Here is an 18,068-nt window from a genome sequence, read left to right as displayed (position 1 = left end):
ACAGCAAAACAGTAGCTAACATCAAACTAAATGGAAAGAAACTAGAAGCAATCCCACTAGTACTTATTCAATACAGTATTCAAATCCTAGCCAAAGCAATCAAACAGTGAAAGGAGGTCAAAGGAATACAAATTGGAAAGGAAGAAGTCAAAATATCACTATTTGCAGATGATATGATAGTATACTTAAGTGACCCCTAATGTTCTACCAGAGAACTACTTAACCTGATATTTAAACTCTTAGCTCAAACACAGTGCTTATTTCCATTATTTCAAATTATTGGCAGAATATTTTTTCTTGTTTCTACAGACATTAAACCAACTTCATCAATTTGCTTTTTTGAAGAGATAAAGAGAGAGACAAAAGACAGGGACAGAGAAAGATAGAGACAAAAAGTCTTGGCCTCTGTTTCTGCAAAGGAGACTTAATTGTTTAGGAAAACCTTTCCCAAATAATCTTCATTTAGTCCACAAAAAGCCAGAAGAATAGATCTGTAATAATGGGCATAAACTCTTCTTTGCTTGACATATTTTTTCGGTTACATGAGATTTATGTTCCTTATGCAAATCTACATCACTGATTACACAAATAGTGAAAGAGCAGGAACAGGAATTTTGGAAACCATCTTGACATTGGGATGTCACCATGCATTATGTCTGCATTGAAAACAATTTGTCAAAAATCAAGTGACCATAGGTGTGTGGGTTCATTTCTGGGTCTTCAATTCTATTCCATTGGTCTATCTGTCTGTCTCTGTACCAATACCATGCAGTTTTTATCACAATTGCTCCTGTAATATAGCAGGTTCGAGGAATGGCAATTCCCCAGTCCTTTTATTGTTGACATAGTTTTAGCTATCCTTTGCAGATTGACATATTTTTTTTTTAGCTGGTTACATGAGATTTTCTTTCTTCATGTTTTATATTATTTGGGTCTATTATGAAGGGTGTAGTTTCCCTTTTACTAAAGCTTGTTTCTCTTTTGTGTGATGCAAAATTTTATACCCAGCCACTTTGCTGACATCACTGATTACACAAATAGTGAAAAGAATAAGCAGGGAACAGGAATTTTGTTTACACTGGTTTGCGCAACATATAGCATCTTGACATTCCAATGGAAAAAAGATGTTTCAGCAAATGGTGCATGCATTATGTCTTCACCTTGAAAAACAATTCAAGGACCTGTCATTCTGAACACATGGGCACTAGAAAAAATTTCCTGAACAAAACACCAATTTATGCTCTAAGTCCACAAATGGGATCTCATCCAAACTAATTTAAGGCAAAGGACACTGTGGTCAGGACATCTCCACAACAGATAGAGCCTTATCCAAAATTTGCAATAATAACTAAATAAAAATGGGGGTCAACGCTTGTTACAGCTGAGGAGAATGCCGATTTCATTAAAGCATTTTACACCTGGTAAGAATCTAAAAAAACTTACAGCAAATGCTTGGGAATCTGCAAAACTGGTACAACCTAAATCAGTCAGTTTTCCATTGGTTGAACTGCCTGAGATCAATAGTTGACATTAATTATTTAGTCAAATATTTAGTTAATTATTAGTCTCAATACTGAAACAAATGAACCCCACATGTGTCTGTCAACACTCCTACTAAATACATGTTTGAAACCAAATGACTAAATATTAATAAATGTGAAATATACTTTTGAATATTTTGTGTAGTCAACTAATGATCACAGAACAGTGTCAATATATTAGATTCTAAATAAAGGAAATATAAGATAAAATGGAAGTCCAAATTTTCTGAGCTCATTCTTCTTTAACCTAAATAGAATACCTTCTTTGTTTACTCTAACAGTATTTTCTCTCTTTTTTTCTCCTTGATGTTACTATTTATAATGTGTTATGGGACTGTTTCTATCATTAGAATAAAGTATCAATGGACCTGAATTTATTATTACATTTTAATATAATTAATAAATTTAATATACCAGAAAAATTAGCAAATCAATGACTCTAGCACATGTGAATCCTAGCTTTTACAGGCAGAATGATTACTTATACTTCTCCAAGTACTGGATTTAGATTTGAATGAAGACTTAAAATCACATCTTTTTAAAAAGAGGTCTGTTTTTTTTTGTTTGTTTGTTTGTTTAAATTTGTGGGAATTTTTCTGCAAGTGAATGTAAGTGAATGTATGTGCTTACCCATTATTTAGAGGTCAGTAGAGGGAGTCAGCACCCTAGTAATTATACTTGCTGGTGTTGTCAGAAACCAAGATGTTGCTAGAAAGTGAATCTAGGCCCCTTCCAAAAGAAACAAGTTTTAACCTCTCATTTACCTCCCCAGCTCTAAGTCACACTCACTTTCATTTTTAAACACTGTTAACATTTATAAAAATATTGCTTGAAAGTACAAAACATAGTAGCAGAATTCACACAGATAATTTCCCATTTGTCTCTCTTAGCTACTCCACAATTTTTATCCTCATTATACAGTAGTTTGTTTTAAGGCATTCTCTAAATTTAGCACTGGAGTGGAGTACATCAAACAACCTTAGTTTGAGAACTAAAGAAAGTGGAAGTAAAAAGTAAATTAAAGAACTTAATAAAAGATAAATGAGGGCTTTTATATAGATAAAAAACAAGGTTAACAGAAATGTTCATTTTGTATTACTTCTGTGAGAATTTCATACACTGTATTATGCTTGCACTCATTCCTTTCTCACTAAATCCAATCTTCCTTCCCTGCCCACTCAACTTGCTATCCTCACTTTTTCCTAAACCAATGTAGTCCAATTGGTGTTGGACATAATTTCCTGGCTCTGGGTCCTCTCTCTCTCTCATCAGTTGTCAAGGCCAGCAATTCCATGGTAAAGGGAGAAATTTCATGCCAATCTTTCTTCTTCATAATGAAATTTTGTCTTTTTGAGATAAGTCTTACAATTACTACCAAAATCACTGTGTGTGCATATCAGCAACTTCCTTGCTATGACCAGAAATCATGTATTCCTTGTAATCATCCACCTCTGAGCCTGATACAGTTTTTCTGCTACACATTCCACAGTGATCCCTTAAGTTTCATGAAGGGAATGTAATATAGATGTCTTGTTTATGGAACTGCATTTAACATTCTCTTATTCTCTGTCCCTTGCTCAGTTGTGTATCTCTTTCTTAATAGTCATGTACTACAAAAGGATCTTCTCTGATTAATGTTCATAGAAGAACTGATATATGGCTTTAGTCAGTCATCAGGAGTTGGTTCAAACACTATATCTATTAGTAAAATAAAAGTATCTATGGCTTAAGATCTTGCATCTCCAAGTACTTATATCACCATGATAATGGTGCAAGTTGTGGATTTCATCTTGTTTAGTCTATTGGTATGTATCCCAATTTTATTAAATATTCAATAATGAGTTAAAAGAAAATCTGGTACTGAGGAATCATACATCTTTCTGTTATTGAAGAAGTCCATAAAACATTGGTTTTATGATGTCTGAAGAATAGTAAGAGAAGGAAGTAAATAGAAAAAAAATACATGTTATTGTGGTCTATTTCTTTTTTTTTTTTAGTTTTTTCATGAAATAGGTTAACACGGGTTCCATGTATTAACTATAAGAAACATATATGACTTTTTTTATCATACAAGAAAAGTAAATTTCTCTTATATTTAAATGCGGCAAGTATAGGTTTTCAAGATGGAGAGAGATTGTGTGTGTGTGTGTGTGTGTGTGTGAGAGAGAGAGAGAGAGAGAGAGAGAGAGAGAGAGAGAGAGAGAGAGAGAAAGGAAGGAGTAAGAGAGACTGGATCAATAGCATAGCAGATAACTATTCTTACTCTTATGAAGAAGATGAACTCTATAAAATGTTCCCAACATTTCCAATGTAATCACATTGGATATATAGTCCTGTGCTTACTGTATAAGTATGCAGAAAATCTTGAGCTCAAAGATTATCAGTAATTAATTGCATGATGAGAATGCATGGTTGTATACTTGTATACTGTGCTATCGCTTCTGTTTCCATCCCACAGAAAGGAGCAACACCAAGACGTTTCTTCTCAAAGCAGTTTATTCAGAAAACTTTCTTTCTGCATGCAAGCAGCAATCTCTCTTTTCCTTTCTTCTCTCCCTCTTTTTTCTCTTCTTCTCTCCCCCTCTCCAGCCCCCAAGCATACTCCCTTATATCTTCCCTCAACTCCTTCTCCTCAGTCCAGACTTCGAAATCTCAGTTCATAGGTCCACTTCACATGGCCTGATCTTGCGTCATGGTGCACCTGCACAGCTCTCGAAATGAACGTGGCTAGTTTCAGGTGTGTGAAGAAGTCAGGTGCTAGTCATGAGACTTAGCTGCAGTCCCGGGCGCCATCTTGGGACTGCTGCCACACCCGCTCCCCACACTGTGCATTTGGAAAGGAAGGACTTGAGAGTAGGTACATATCTCCTACATCTGTACATGGGGTGGGGTGGGGGGAGGTGTCCAGCTCTAATATGCTCTTTGGCTGCTGGATCAGTATCTGGAATCCAAAAAAGTCCAATTTAGTTGAAACTGTACATCTCCTTTTTGAGTTTTTGATCCCTCTGGATTCCTCAGTACTTTTCTCAAGTCTTTCACTAGATTTACCAAGCTCTGGCTGTTTGGGTGCGAGTCACTGTATCTGTTTTGGGCAGCTGCTTGGTTGAATCACTCAGAGGTCAGTTATGCTAGTCTCCCGTCTTCAAGCTTAAAAGTCTGAGGGTCCAGTTTTAGTATCAAGAGCATAGTGACCCTTAACCATCTGTAACTCTAGTATCAGGAGTTCTAATGCTATATTCTGACCTTTGTAGTTAAGATATAGATGTGTTGCCTATACATACATGCAAGAAATTATTCAAACACATATAATGAAAATGAATTAACCATTGAGCAATACAGATTTTAAATACATTATTTAAAAGTTATATAAAATATATTTTGATTATATTTTAACTCCACAAATACCTCCTGTATATTACCTCCATACCCACACATCTCTCTGCTATTTCTCTGTCTCTCTCTCAAAAAGGAAACAAAAATTACCAAGAAACACATAAAAACATAAAAAAATCCACAAAATCAAAGGTGTAAAGAAACAGATGAACAGGAAAGCAAAAATAAAGTAAAAATAAACAAATAAATCACATAGTTTGTTTTATGTTTAAAATCCACTATTCTTAGGCATTGTGCCTTCCCATGCCTAGGAATACAATATACTTTAACATACGATGACACTTTAATGAAGAAAACTTAATACTGACCTTTGAAAATATCAGAATTTTACTTAAGCTTCCCATCTGTGAGTATGAGGTATCTTGAAGGGTTATTCTGCTTCTCATGAAAACTTTACAGACTAAGGCAAGAGATTCAGGTGACAGAATAATACAGTATTTCTCTCTAGATGCACTAAACGATGAAAACCTCAGTTGGCTGACTCTGTTAGGAAATTAATTTACATTTTTAAAATGGATAGACATCTTACTATGCTGCTCTTTCAACTGAACAATGTTTACTATGTATTTACGCAGTAACTTCACAGAAAATTATAACATAATGATCCATCGGGTCAATTACTGGGTAGAGATAAGGCAAACAATCCTATTATTTGCATGATAAACTCTTTTCCATTCCTTATACAGCTTCAAACCTGCACCTGCATATGCAGCTGCAGAAAAAACTAGCCACAAGAAACAGTATTTTCATAATATTAAAGTGAAATACATTGACAAAATGAGGTTAAAGCAGCAGGGTTTTCAGTTATGAAGTTCACTACATTTTGAAGTTATTAATTATATTTGCTTTGCCTATTTCCCCTTTGCTGGAGGTGGAGAGAAAAATTTGATAGAAGCACAGGTGTTCTATAGTATAGATTAAAGCTGTCCATCTCCACATGTGAATATGCTTGACTTGTTTCCACATATAACAACGCTTTTTAGTACTGTGTATTTTAGTGAGACGGAAGCAACTTATATCTTAGAGCAGAGGAAGAGAGACATGTCTCAGATATGTTTACATTAAACAGTCTATGTAGGTGTCACGACACCTTATGGTAAGCCATGAATATGCTATTTTTCTTGTTTGTATGTATAAGATAAAAATAAAGATATAAAACAGGAATTGAATAGCTGTTTTCCTTCTTATTGTTAAGGCATAGCTGGGTCATACTTAAAATACTTGCATGGCTTAAAAAGTAATCTTCACAAAGCACTGGAACAATATTTTTTATAAAAAATAGAAAAATTGGAAATGAGTGTGTGCATGTGTGCATGCAATACATATTTTATGTATAAACACTCAATGAAGTAAAAGTTTTTATTAGAAATCATATAAATTCCTTAAAGATTCTCTTTATTTAAAAAATAATACTATTGTTACATAAAAAAGCAAACACTGACAAAAGGAATATGCTTTTCCTGGAGAATTATTTTAACATTGATGGATGTACTCTAAACAATAGAAAAATTATGAGTATCCATGATACATATGGACATTAAAAATCCATTGTTACTGTGGGCTGAGATTTCAATGGAACACCTAAATGGAGATCTCATAATAGCAGTCATAGAGTATAAAACCAAACCAATCCTAAAACTGGACATGATTGTGGTAAAAAAAAAATAAAACAAACAAACAAAACAAAAAAACAAAACAAAAAAAACCCAACTCTTTCCACACTAGATTCCATTTACATCTCATGAGTATGACAGAGGTCTGAGACAACACATGACATATGAGCACAATGCTAAGAAAATAACATGGGATGACTGTCCAATTACTACTGAGCACTTCAACGCAAAGGCAGAAGAATATTATTTATCTTCACCGTGAGAAGGTAAAACTAATTAGTAAAATAGACATTTCTATCAACATCTGCATATGAATCTTGATAGAAAATTTACTCTGAGATACTTTATTATTTTGGAGAAAACATTTTTGTTGAAAATAGATTCTTCTCCCAAACAGTCCATCCTCACCTGTTTCTTCGTCTTCCACTCCTCCCGGGAGCCAGTCCACCTTCACTGCAGTATGTCTCAATACCTTTTCCCTTCTCACAACCAACTCAATTAGGAAGCATTTCAAAGTTTCCACTCACAAAAATTATACCATGGTATATCCATTCAGTAGCAAATGTAATTACATTACTCATGCATGACAACACAAAATTTACATTCAATGACAGCAAAATAAAGAAAAATATACATATATTACTGATGTATTACATTTTTTTTATATCTACAAGTGTAAAACTGACCAATAGTAACATGCTGTAGGGCATTGCCTGTGTCTTTGGATATTAATAGAAGAGACAGACAGTGTTAGAGTGACAAATATTTTTTGGCTTAATGTTGTTCACATGTGACTTTGTCATTTGTCCTAAATTATAAATTCTATTTTAGTACATTCAAGTAAAATAGGTTCACAGTTGCAACAAAAGTATCAGGAGGATGAATTCTGATTAAAATGACCAAACTGGATGTGTACTGGGACACCATGCCTGTTCATTACTTATTGATGATTTACAAAATACCATTTAATATAAATTTTATGTATTTTTCCTGTTAATAATTTCTGCATTTTCATAAAGATAAACTTTTATAAATATGTAAATTTTACATAAACTTAACTAGAGTCATATAATTGAAATTATGATTTATGATAATCTTAAGTTTTTATTACTAATTATTATGTCTGTGTATTTTTCATTAATATTGAATTTCATTAATTTCTTGTTAATTTCATCTGAATTGTTTTTTCTAGCTTCCTTTCTAAGGGGTAGCAATAGCTAGGACTCCAGTTACGGTTTCTTTTCTTTAGTTATGTAAGCACTTTTACCTTGACTACATCAAGGGGCTATAACTACACCCAAGCCTTTGCACTAAGAAACTTCCCATAAGTCAAGCCCTGCTTCTACCAGACCAAGGTCTTATTGTTTGATACACATCCTCTATAAAAAATGACTACCAGAAACAAACAAATCAAAGAAAAAAATGTAAAATAACAACAGAGACAAATAAAAAAGTCTAGCCTTCTAGATAATGTAGCATCTGAATCAGCTAACACCTGTTTTCACAGGGAAATTATTATTTAAATTGACAGAAAGAATTTTAAAAGTATGAAATTTAATATCATATTCTATACACACTGCTGGTCACAGACTATCACCAACATTGGCTCTATTCTGCAGATATTTAGTATTTGATATTTGGTCATCTTTCTTAACAATGTGAAAATGCCTGCTTTGAAGGGTAATCAGAAGGACGGTAGGCCTCCCTGTCCCTCAGTCTCTAAAAAGAACTGAGTTCTATATTTATTTATTTGGCAGCTGGAATACATTGTCTACATTGTGATTTTTGCCTTATTTGACTTTGAACTCAAAATATACCCCTTTGCTAATGGCTCACTGGACATTTAAATCCAAATCTGTTTTTACACATTCTAATAGGTTTCTGGAGTCACTTCATCCATACCTAGAATCAAACTGAAAACAATATGTCCTTAAAATTTTGAAAAAAAAAACAATTAATGCTGGTTTATATTTACCAGCTAGATATCCTTAATAATCCAACATTAGTTGAACATGTAATTTTTCAAAGTGGGTAGAGACACTAAGGTTAAAACTGTTTTTTTTTTCTCCAAATTATCCCACCTTTAAATTGCATGTAAATGAATGAACAGCATGAATTAACAAAAAGAAAGAAAGGGAGTTTTACTAAAGAAAATGACATTCAAATGTGTTTTAGATGAAATCTTGTAGAAAAAAATAAGTACTCAAATTGATAAATTAACTTGTACAATGTAATTCTTTCTAACATTAAGTATTTAAGTACATTTGTTGACATTAAATATTTTGAATCCGTAGATACATAATGAAGCCAAAGGTAACTAAACCTGAGGCAAAACACAGTAAAATAATATATTTGTTTAAACACTAATAACATACTATGTGTCATTTGAAAAGCACATTTATAAGTATATAATATTCTTATGATGAATTCATAGATAGATGACTGACATAAAACATTTAGTAGCTACTAGTTGCAAACGGGAGCTAAATGAAAATATTTATTTTAAAATTTGTAAAATTGTACACCAAGAAGTGTACAGGGAGGGATCCATGGCTCCAGATACATAGGTAGTAGAGAATGGATTTGTCTGACCTCAATGACAGGACAATCCTTTGGTCCTGGGGAGGTTTGATGCCCCAGTGTAGGGGGATGATGGACGTGTGGGGCAGGAAATGGTAGCTGGGGAAGCACCATCATAGAGGCAAAGTGGGGGGAGGGGAAGGAGGTTGTAGGATGGGGGTCTTGTGGAGGGGTAATGAGAAGTGGAATATCATTAATAAATAAATAAATAAAAATTGGATACGGACATTTCTCTAGTCAATTTTGGAATTATTAAAATTATTGTGAGAATTTGAGGTGAGGTACTGTTGTTTCTCCACAGCTATATAAAGTTTCAAGATAAAACTCAAAAGAAATGAAAAATAGACAGATTAAAATATCCCAGTATTTCCAACCACAATCAAATAATTATAATTGACTCTTTTCCTTTGTTTATCACATTTAATTTCAATTCTCTCACTTTTCCTACATTTATTAACTTTCAAAAATCATTTCAATGTACATTCCACTTAATATAGACCTAATAATTTCATATCATTTCTCCACATCCTCACCAGCCTCTGCTGTCACCTAAGTTTTCATCTTAGCCATTGTGACTGGTATGAGGTGGAATCTCAGGGTTGTTTGGATTTACATTTTCCTGATGACTAAGGAAGCTGAACATTTCCATAGCTACTTCATGGCTGTGGGGAAGCAGTCTGTGAATGGCACTCTGATTCCTGGTCGAGATATGTCAAATCCCTGGAGAAACTAAGTGGGAAAACAGGTGCATTTCAAGTCTCCCAGGAAATCAAGGCCCCACACAGCTGCAGACCCACTGCCCCCCACCACAGACCCCTGCAGAGAGTTTTGAGACAGACCAGTCAAGGAGGGTAATGCCCCAAGCCGCTCCTCCTCCACAGGTGAGAATGTAACCACAGGTCACATAGGCTCAAGATAGATCAATCTAGAAGCAGGACCACACCCCTAAATATGTAGATAAACTATTCCCAAGCTCTCAGGACAAACCAATAGGAAGTACCTGCTGTCAGACACTGACCCATCCAAAACTGTACTTAAGAGTTGTGTTCAGAAGGATTAAAGTTGTGTAGGAATGTTTTCATCACCAGAGAGGTTCTGTCATAAGAGTTTTAACACTGCCACTTAGGAAAGAGATCTGTTCTGAAATCACTGGCAGAAGCTCTCCTGTACCCCTCTCCAGCTAATCAGTCTTCTGTCGGCTCAGCCTGGCCTGAGCAACCTAAGCAGCAGCAGTAGAAAGGAGCAGAACCAGCTGCAGAGTCAGGAGAAGCAGTCCCCCCTCCCTGCCCAAGTTCTCTCCCCCTTTTCTGAACCCATGCACCTAGCCAGGCCAGAGATTGCAATGAGGAGCACCCTGTACACACAGCCCCACATGGCCATTTGATATTTCTCAGTTGAGAATTCTTTATTTAGCTCTGTATCCCATTTTTAATAGGGTTATTTGATTTTCTGGAGTCTAACTTTTTGAGTTCTTTGTATATATTACATATTAGCTCTCTATCAAATATAAGATCTTTAAAGTTCCCTTTTCAACCTGTTGGTTGCTGTTTTGTCCTAATGACAATGTCCTTTGCCTTACAGAAGCTTAGCAATTTTATGAGTTCCCATTTGTCTATTCTTGATCTTAGAGTTAAGCCATTCCTGTTCTGTTCAGGAAATTTTCCCCTATGCCCATGTGCTCAAGGCTCTTCCCCAATTTGTCTTCTATTAGTTTCAGTGTACCTGATTTTATGTTGAGGTCCTTGATCCACTTTTATGTTGAGGTCCTTGGTCCACTTGGACTTGAGCTTTGTTCAAGGTGACTCTTGATGAATGTTACAACACACACACACACACACACACACACACACACACACACACACACACACACACACGAAAATTCCACTCAACCCACAGTCCATTTGTATGTACAATCAATCCTTGCAACTTCTACCCAAAATAAAACAAAAAACAAAACAAAAATGTAGATTTATTTTACCTCACATTAAATGACAGCAACTTTAAAACTTACAAAACAAATACATATTATCAGTAGGTATTGAAAATATGTATTTCTAGATAATAAGCTTAAAGATAGAAGTAACGGGGTTAGGGATTTAACTCAGTGGTAGAGCGCTTGCCTAGCAAGCGCAAGGCCCTGGGTTCGGTCCCCAGCTCTGAAAAATAGAAAAGAAAAAAAAAAAAAAGATAGAAGTAACATTAATATGTTGATACAGAGATAAAGATGAGAAATGTACAATACATTGGATAGATTATAGATGACAGAAAGAATGACAAAGATGATAGATACATAGGCCTGTAGAATATATATATATATATATATATATATATATATATATATATACATACATACATACATACAGGTGATAGACAGACAGACAGAGAGATGAGAGATATGTAGGTATGTGTAGGTAGGTGATAGGTAGATGATAGAAGGTGTTATCAACATATATAGTGACTGACACTAGCTAGTCAGTAGACAGATAGACAGACTAATGGTTGTATATTGTGGATGGCAATTAATTATTATCAGAGGAATAACCTGCCCATACTGATTAAAATAAAACATTTCCTCAAGACAGATTTTATAATTGCTTTGCTGAACTTAAGTTTCTCTTTATAGCCTGAATAAATTAGGCCATTATTATTCTGTGTTCCAATTCCTAAGGGTACCTTACATTTGGTTTGTGCATACTTCACTCAGATTCACTCAGATACTACCTTTGGCTAATGTCATGATATTTCTATTAAATAATTCAACTCTCATGAAGGAGTTGTGTCAAGTAGCTTCCTGTAAGTGAAGATGTATTTCATTAAAGAAATTCTGATTTGTAGAGGCCCCTTGGACCATTTTTCAAGAATAAAAAATACTAAATCTATGCTGTTCCAAGGCACAAATGATCGAGAGAATCTCTGATTTCTAACATGATGTTTTTATACATTTGCTTCTTTTACTAGTCCTTCATAATATATCACTGTCTTCATTTCAGTTGTCCTGCCCCAATTCACAATTTTTCACTCTTTAATCCAGAATGTTTATCTGACATGTTTTTATTACTTTTCCATTAAGATTCCCCAGAGAAAAGCTATTTCAGTTCAGTGGAGTTCACTGTATTCATTATAGCCAATCAATTGTGTGAGCAGTGGTAATGAATAATCAGAATATGTGAGAATTATCAAAAATAGAAAGGCATAATAAATATAAAAGAGGCCCATCTAATTATTGCCTGCATATTGCCAGGATGATACTGTTTTGATTTGATACAAAATAGAAACTTCACAGCATTTATCAATGCAGTTTACCTTGAATACAAATGACAGATAATACATGTTCTAATGTACAGAAATCAAAAATCTTGGTCAAAATGAAAAAGAATCTTATCTTAGGTCATTTGGGTTCTTTGGGTTGTTTTGCACCACTGATCAGTTGGCTTTTGCCCATTCTTATTTTCTAACTTCTAACTGGACTCAGGGGCAGTCAATAATGAAAATTAAGAAGTAGGATATCAAATATGAAGGAAGAACACTTGCTTGCTTCTAAAATTGTAAGAAGCTATGGAAACTAAAGTAAAATGCATTGGAGAGGTATGGAATTTTAAATTAATTGATATGGTAGTATTAATGTGATATATATGAATTTTAATGAACAAATATAAAGTGTTTGCTTCCATATAAACGGTTGCCACTACTTTCATGTGTCTCATTTAGAAGCATACAAACACTGACATGCTTGGGGAATTATTTCTTCTTAGTTTACTGATTTTATGTGGAGTCCTGTTGAAAAGAAAGTAGTTATTATTTATTATCTTTCATTGTCTTGACCTTGAGGTATCAGTATGTCTTGTGAACAGCTGACAGTATTCTAAGTAAATTAAAATAAAAGAGTAAACCCAGTAAAATGAAAAAGTGAGAAGAAATCATGAGGAAATAATGTTCTTTTTAGGGGTCCACATTAATGATCAGGTTATGTTTGGTAGAATCCAGGACACATCAATATGAGACACAAAGACCATTATTTATGAAAGTATATTGTACAGTGGAAAAATCAATAAGTATTCTAAAAGTTCTGTTTTGCTTGAATTATTTTGAAATGCTACCTTACTTTTCACATCACACAGGCTTATGTTTAAAAAAAATTAAATCACTCTTAGACAAACAATAACTACTCCAAACTTAAATATTTGTGCGAACATTTTAGCAACATTTAAATACTTTTTTTGGAAAGCTCACTTTTAGATTCTTTTAAACTGAACATCATAATAAAGTGCTTTATCTGAGGAATGTTAAGAAATAGAAAAATGAATCAAGTGCTTGGGAGACAGATCTGACAGTAAAGTGCAATTGAATTTCATATTCAGAGTGAAAATGTATTTTGCTATAACTTTCTCTTTATTTTTAGAGTTTGGGAGATAGAGACATGTGGATGCTGACCAAAATAATGTGTGTGTGTGTGTGTGTGCGTGTGTGTGTGTGTGTGTGTGTGTGTGTGTGTGTGTGTGTGTGTGTTGTGTGTGTGTGTGTGTGTGTGTGAGAGAGAGAGAGAGAGAGAGAGAAACAGAGACAGAGAGAGACAGAGAGACAGAGAAACAGGGACAGAGACAGAGACAAAGACAGAAAGACAGAGTGAGATATAGAGACATAGGGATATCAATAGACAAAGAAACAAGCACAGAGAGAGAGTCAGTAGTAAAGATATTTTTATAGTTCCCTTAAAACTATGGATTAAACCTAATATATTTTCTCAAAGGGATTACACTAAAAAAAGTATGATATGAATTTTAATCAATTCTGTGAAAGCTATTAACATAAGAAATTTATTATAACTTTACTTTTAAAGAGTATAAATTCATTTGAAATAACCAAAATCTCAGGATAACGAAAACTATTTTCAACAGTATAAAAACTTCTGGGGAAATCACCATCCCTGACCTCAAGCTGTACTACATAGCAAGAGTGATAAAAATGGCATGATATTGGTACAGAGACAGGCAGGTAGATTAATGGAATAGAATTGAAAACCCAGAAATGTACCGAATCACCTATGGTCAATTGATCTTTGATAAAGAAATTCAAACCATCCAGTGGAAAAAGGACAACTTTTTCCACAAATGGTGCTGGTTCAACTTGAAGTCAACATATCGAAGAAGGCAAATTGATCCATTCTTATGTCCCTGTACAAAGTTCAAGACCAAATGGATCAAGAACCTTCACATAAAACCAGATACATTGAATCTAATAGAGGAAAGAGTGGAGAAGAGCCTTAAACACATGGGCACAGGGGAAATTTTTCTGAATAGAACACCAATGGCTTATGCTCTAAGATCAAGAAGCTAAAAAGGGGAGCTCATAAAATTGAGAGTTTCTGTAAGGCAAAGGACACTGTCAATAGGACAAAACAGCAACCAACAGATTATGAAAACTAATCCTAATTTGATAATGACATCCTACATTTGATAGTGACATATATATATATATATATATATATATATATATATATATATATATTCAAGAAGTTAGACTCTAGAGAATCAAATAACACTGTTAAAAAATAGGGTACACTTCTGGTTTCTAACTGTGCCCAGAGCTGACCGAGTCCCACAGCTCTCTTTACCCACATTCTGTAGAGTGAGAGAGCTGGACTCTTAGAAGTGCAGACAATCCTGAGAACTCAGGTGAGATCACCACTTCTGCTCACATTCCTGACCCAAAAGGAAACCACCTTGAACCCACTGGACAAAGGAACCTAGGAGTAGTCAGGGACAGGGACCTTTTGGTCTCTGCCTACACCCAGAACTGGAAGCCAATCACCAGGTGCAGACACACCTGAGAGCAGAGGTAAGACCAACACTTCTGCTCCAAGGGACCCACCTGGAGCCCTTAGTGCACAGGAACTAGGAGCAGTCTAGGACAGGAAACTTCTGGTTACTGTCTGTGCCCTCAGCTGACCCTGTGACACAGCTCTCTGTACTCAGATCCCACTGGGAGAAGGTCATTCTCAAGGAGTGGAGACACACAGGCTTACAGGAGGGTTAAACCACTGTCAGAGACAGCAAGACCAGCTAACACCAGAGACAACCAAATGGCAAGAGGCAAGCAGAGGAAACTAAGCAACAAAAACCAAGACTACTCAGCATCATCAGAGCCCAGTTCTCCCACCACTGCAAATACTGGATATCCAAACACATTGGAAAAGCAAGATTTGGATTTAAAATCACACCTCAAGAAAATGTGAGAGGACTTTAAGAAGGACATAAAAAACATACATAACAATAAAAAGATCACAAAGGGAGACAACCCTGGAGATAGGAGAACCTAGGGAAGAGATTAGGAGTCATAGACACCAGCATCACCAACAGAATATAAGAAATTGAAGAGAGAATCTCAGGAGCAGGTGATACTATAGAAAACATAGACAAAATCTTCAAAGAAAACAAATGTTAGCCCAGTGTACTGTATTGAGCAGCACTCTCAGTTAACATAAATAGAAAAATCAAGATATAATATGACAAAACTAAATTTACACAATATCTTTCCACAAATCTAGCCCTACAAATGATAATAAATGGAAAATACCAATACAAGGAGAGAAACTACACCCTAGATAAAGCAAGAAAGAACACCAAGCATTTTTCTGCATACAGGAAACACATCTCAGAGACAAAGACAGACACTACATCAGAGTAAAAGGCTGGAAAATAATTTTCCAACCAAATGGTCCCAAGAAACAAGCTGGAGTAACCATATCGAATAAAATTGAATTTCCACAAAAATAATCAAAAAAAAAAAGATACAGAAGGTCATTGATATCTATCAAAGAAAAAATCCACCAAGATGAACCCTCAATCCTGAATATCTATGCTCCAAATGTACAGGCACCTACATTCATAAAAGTTGCCTTACTAAATCACAAAGCACACATTTTACCTCAGACCTAATAGTGGTAGACTTTAGTACCCCATGCTCACCAAGTGACTGATCATGGAAACAGAAACTAAACAGAGGCACAGAGAAACTAAGAGAAATAATGAACCAAACGGATTTAACAGATATCTATAAAACATTTCACCCTAAAAAAAAAGAATAAACATTCTCAGCACTTCATGATACCTTCTCCACAATCAACCATATAATCTGTCACCAAACAGGCCTCAAGAAATACAAGAAAATTAAAATTATCCCATGCATCCTGACAGATTGCCAGAAACTAAGCATGGTCTTCCATAACAGCACAAATGACAGAGAGCACACATACACATGGAAATTAAACAATGCTCTACTCAATGATAACTCGGGCAGAAAGAAATAAAGAAAAAAATTAAAGACTTTTTTTTAATTTAATGAAAATGAAGGCACAGCATACACAAACTTATGGGACACAATGAAAGCAGTGCTAAGCGGAAAACTCATAGCTCTGAGTGCCTCCAAATAGAAACTGAGGGAGCATATGTTAGCAGCTTGACAGCACAGGTGAAAGGACTAGAACAAAAAGAAGCAAATATACCCAAGATGAGTAGAAGGGAGAAAATAATCAAAATTGGGGTGGAAATCAACCAAATAGAAACAAAAAAGCAGAAGCTGGTTCTTTGACAAAATCAACACGATCGATAAACCCTTAGGCAGACTAACCAGAGAGCACAAAGTGTGTATCCGAATTAACAAGATGATAAATGAAAAGGGAGACATAACAAGAGACTCTGAGGAAATTCAAAAAATTATCAGATCATACTACTAATGCCTATATTCAACAAAACTAGAAGATCTGGAGGAAATTGACAATTTTTCTAGACAGATACCATGTACCAAAGTTAAATCAGGATCAGATAAACCATCTAAATTATCCTATAACTCCTAAAGAAATAGAAACAGTTATTAAAATCCTCTCAACCAAAAAAAGCCCAGGACCAGTTGGGTTTAGTGCAGAATTCTATCAAACCTTTATAGAAGACCTAATTCCAATACTGACCAAACCATTCCACAAAATACAAACAGAAAGGACACTACTCAAGTCCTTCTGTGAAGCCACAATTATGTTTATATCTAAACCACATAAAGATCCAACATAGAAGGAGAACCTCAGACCAATTTCCCTTATGAATACCAACGCAAAACTGCACAATAAAATTCTCTGAAAATGTGTCTAGAAAGACATCAAAATGATGTAGAGAAATTGGAACACTCCTACATTGTAGGTGGGATTGCAAGCTGGTACATCAACTCTGGAAATCAGGCTGGAGGTTCCTCAGAAAAGTGGACATTGCACTACCCGAGTACCCCGCTATACCACACCTGGACATAAACCAAAATGATGCTCCAACATATAATAAAGACACATGCTTCACTATGTTCATAACAGCCTTATTCATAATAGCCAGAAGCTGGAAAGAATCCAGATGTCTTTCAACAGAGGAATGGAGACAGAAAATGTGGTACATCTACACAATGGAGTACTACTCAACTATGAAAAGCAATGACTTCACAGAATTCATAGGCAAATGAATGGAACTAGAAAATATTGTCCTGAGTGAGGGAACCCAATCTCTCTCTCTCTCTCTCTCTCTCTCTCTCTCTCTCTCTCTCTCTCTCTCTCTCTCTCTCTCTCTCTCACACACACACACACACACTCACACACTCACGCACTGCTCATGTTGTGCACTCACTGATAAGTGGATATTAGCCCAAAAGCTCGGATTACCCAAGATTCAATGCACAGACCACATGACCCTCAAGAGGAAGGACAACCAAAGCGCAAATGATTCATTCCTTAAAAGGCAGAACAAAAATATTCATAGGAAGAGATATGGAGACAACGTTTGAAGGAGAGTCTGAAGAAATGGCCATTCAGAGCATGCCCCACCTGGGGATCCAGCCCTTCACATACAACCACCAAATCCAGATACTATTGCTGATAACAAGGAGTGCATGCTGACAGGAACCTGATATA

Source organism: Rattus rattus, chromosome 3 (genome assembly GCF_011064425.1).
Source record: "Rattus rattus isolate New Zealand chromosome 3, Rrattus_CSIRO_v1, whole genome shotgun sequence".
Taxonomy (NCBI): domain Eukaryota; kingdom Metazoa; phylum Chordata; class Mammalia; order Rodentia; family Muridae; genus Rattus; species Rattus rattus.
The sequence above is the reverse complement of the archived record's forward strand: the minus strand, read 5'-3'. Positions refer to the sequence as shown.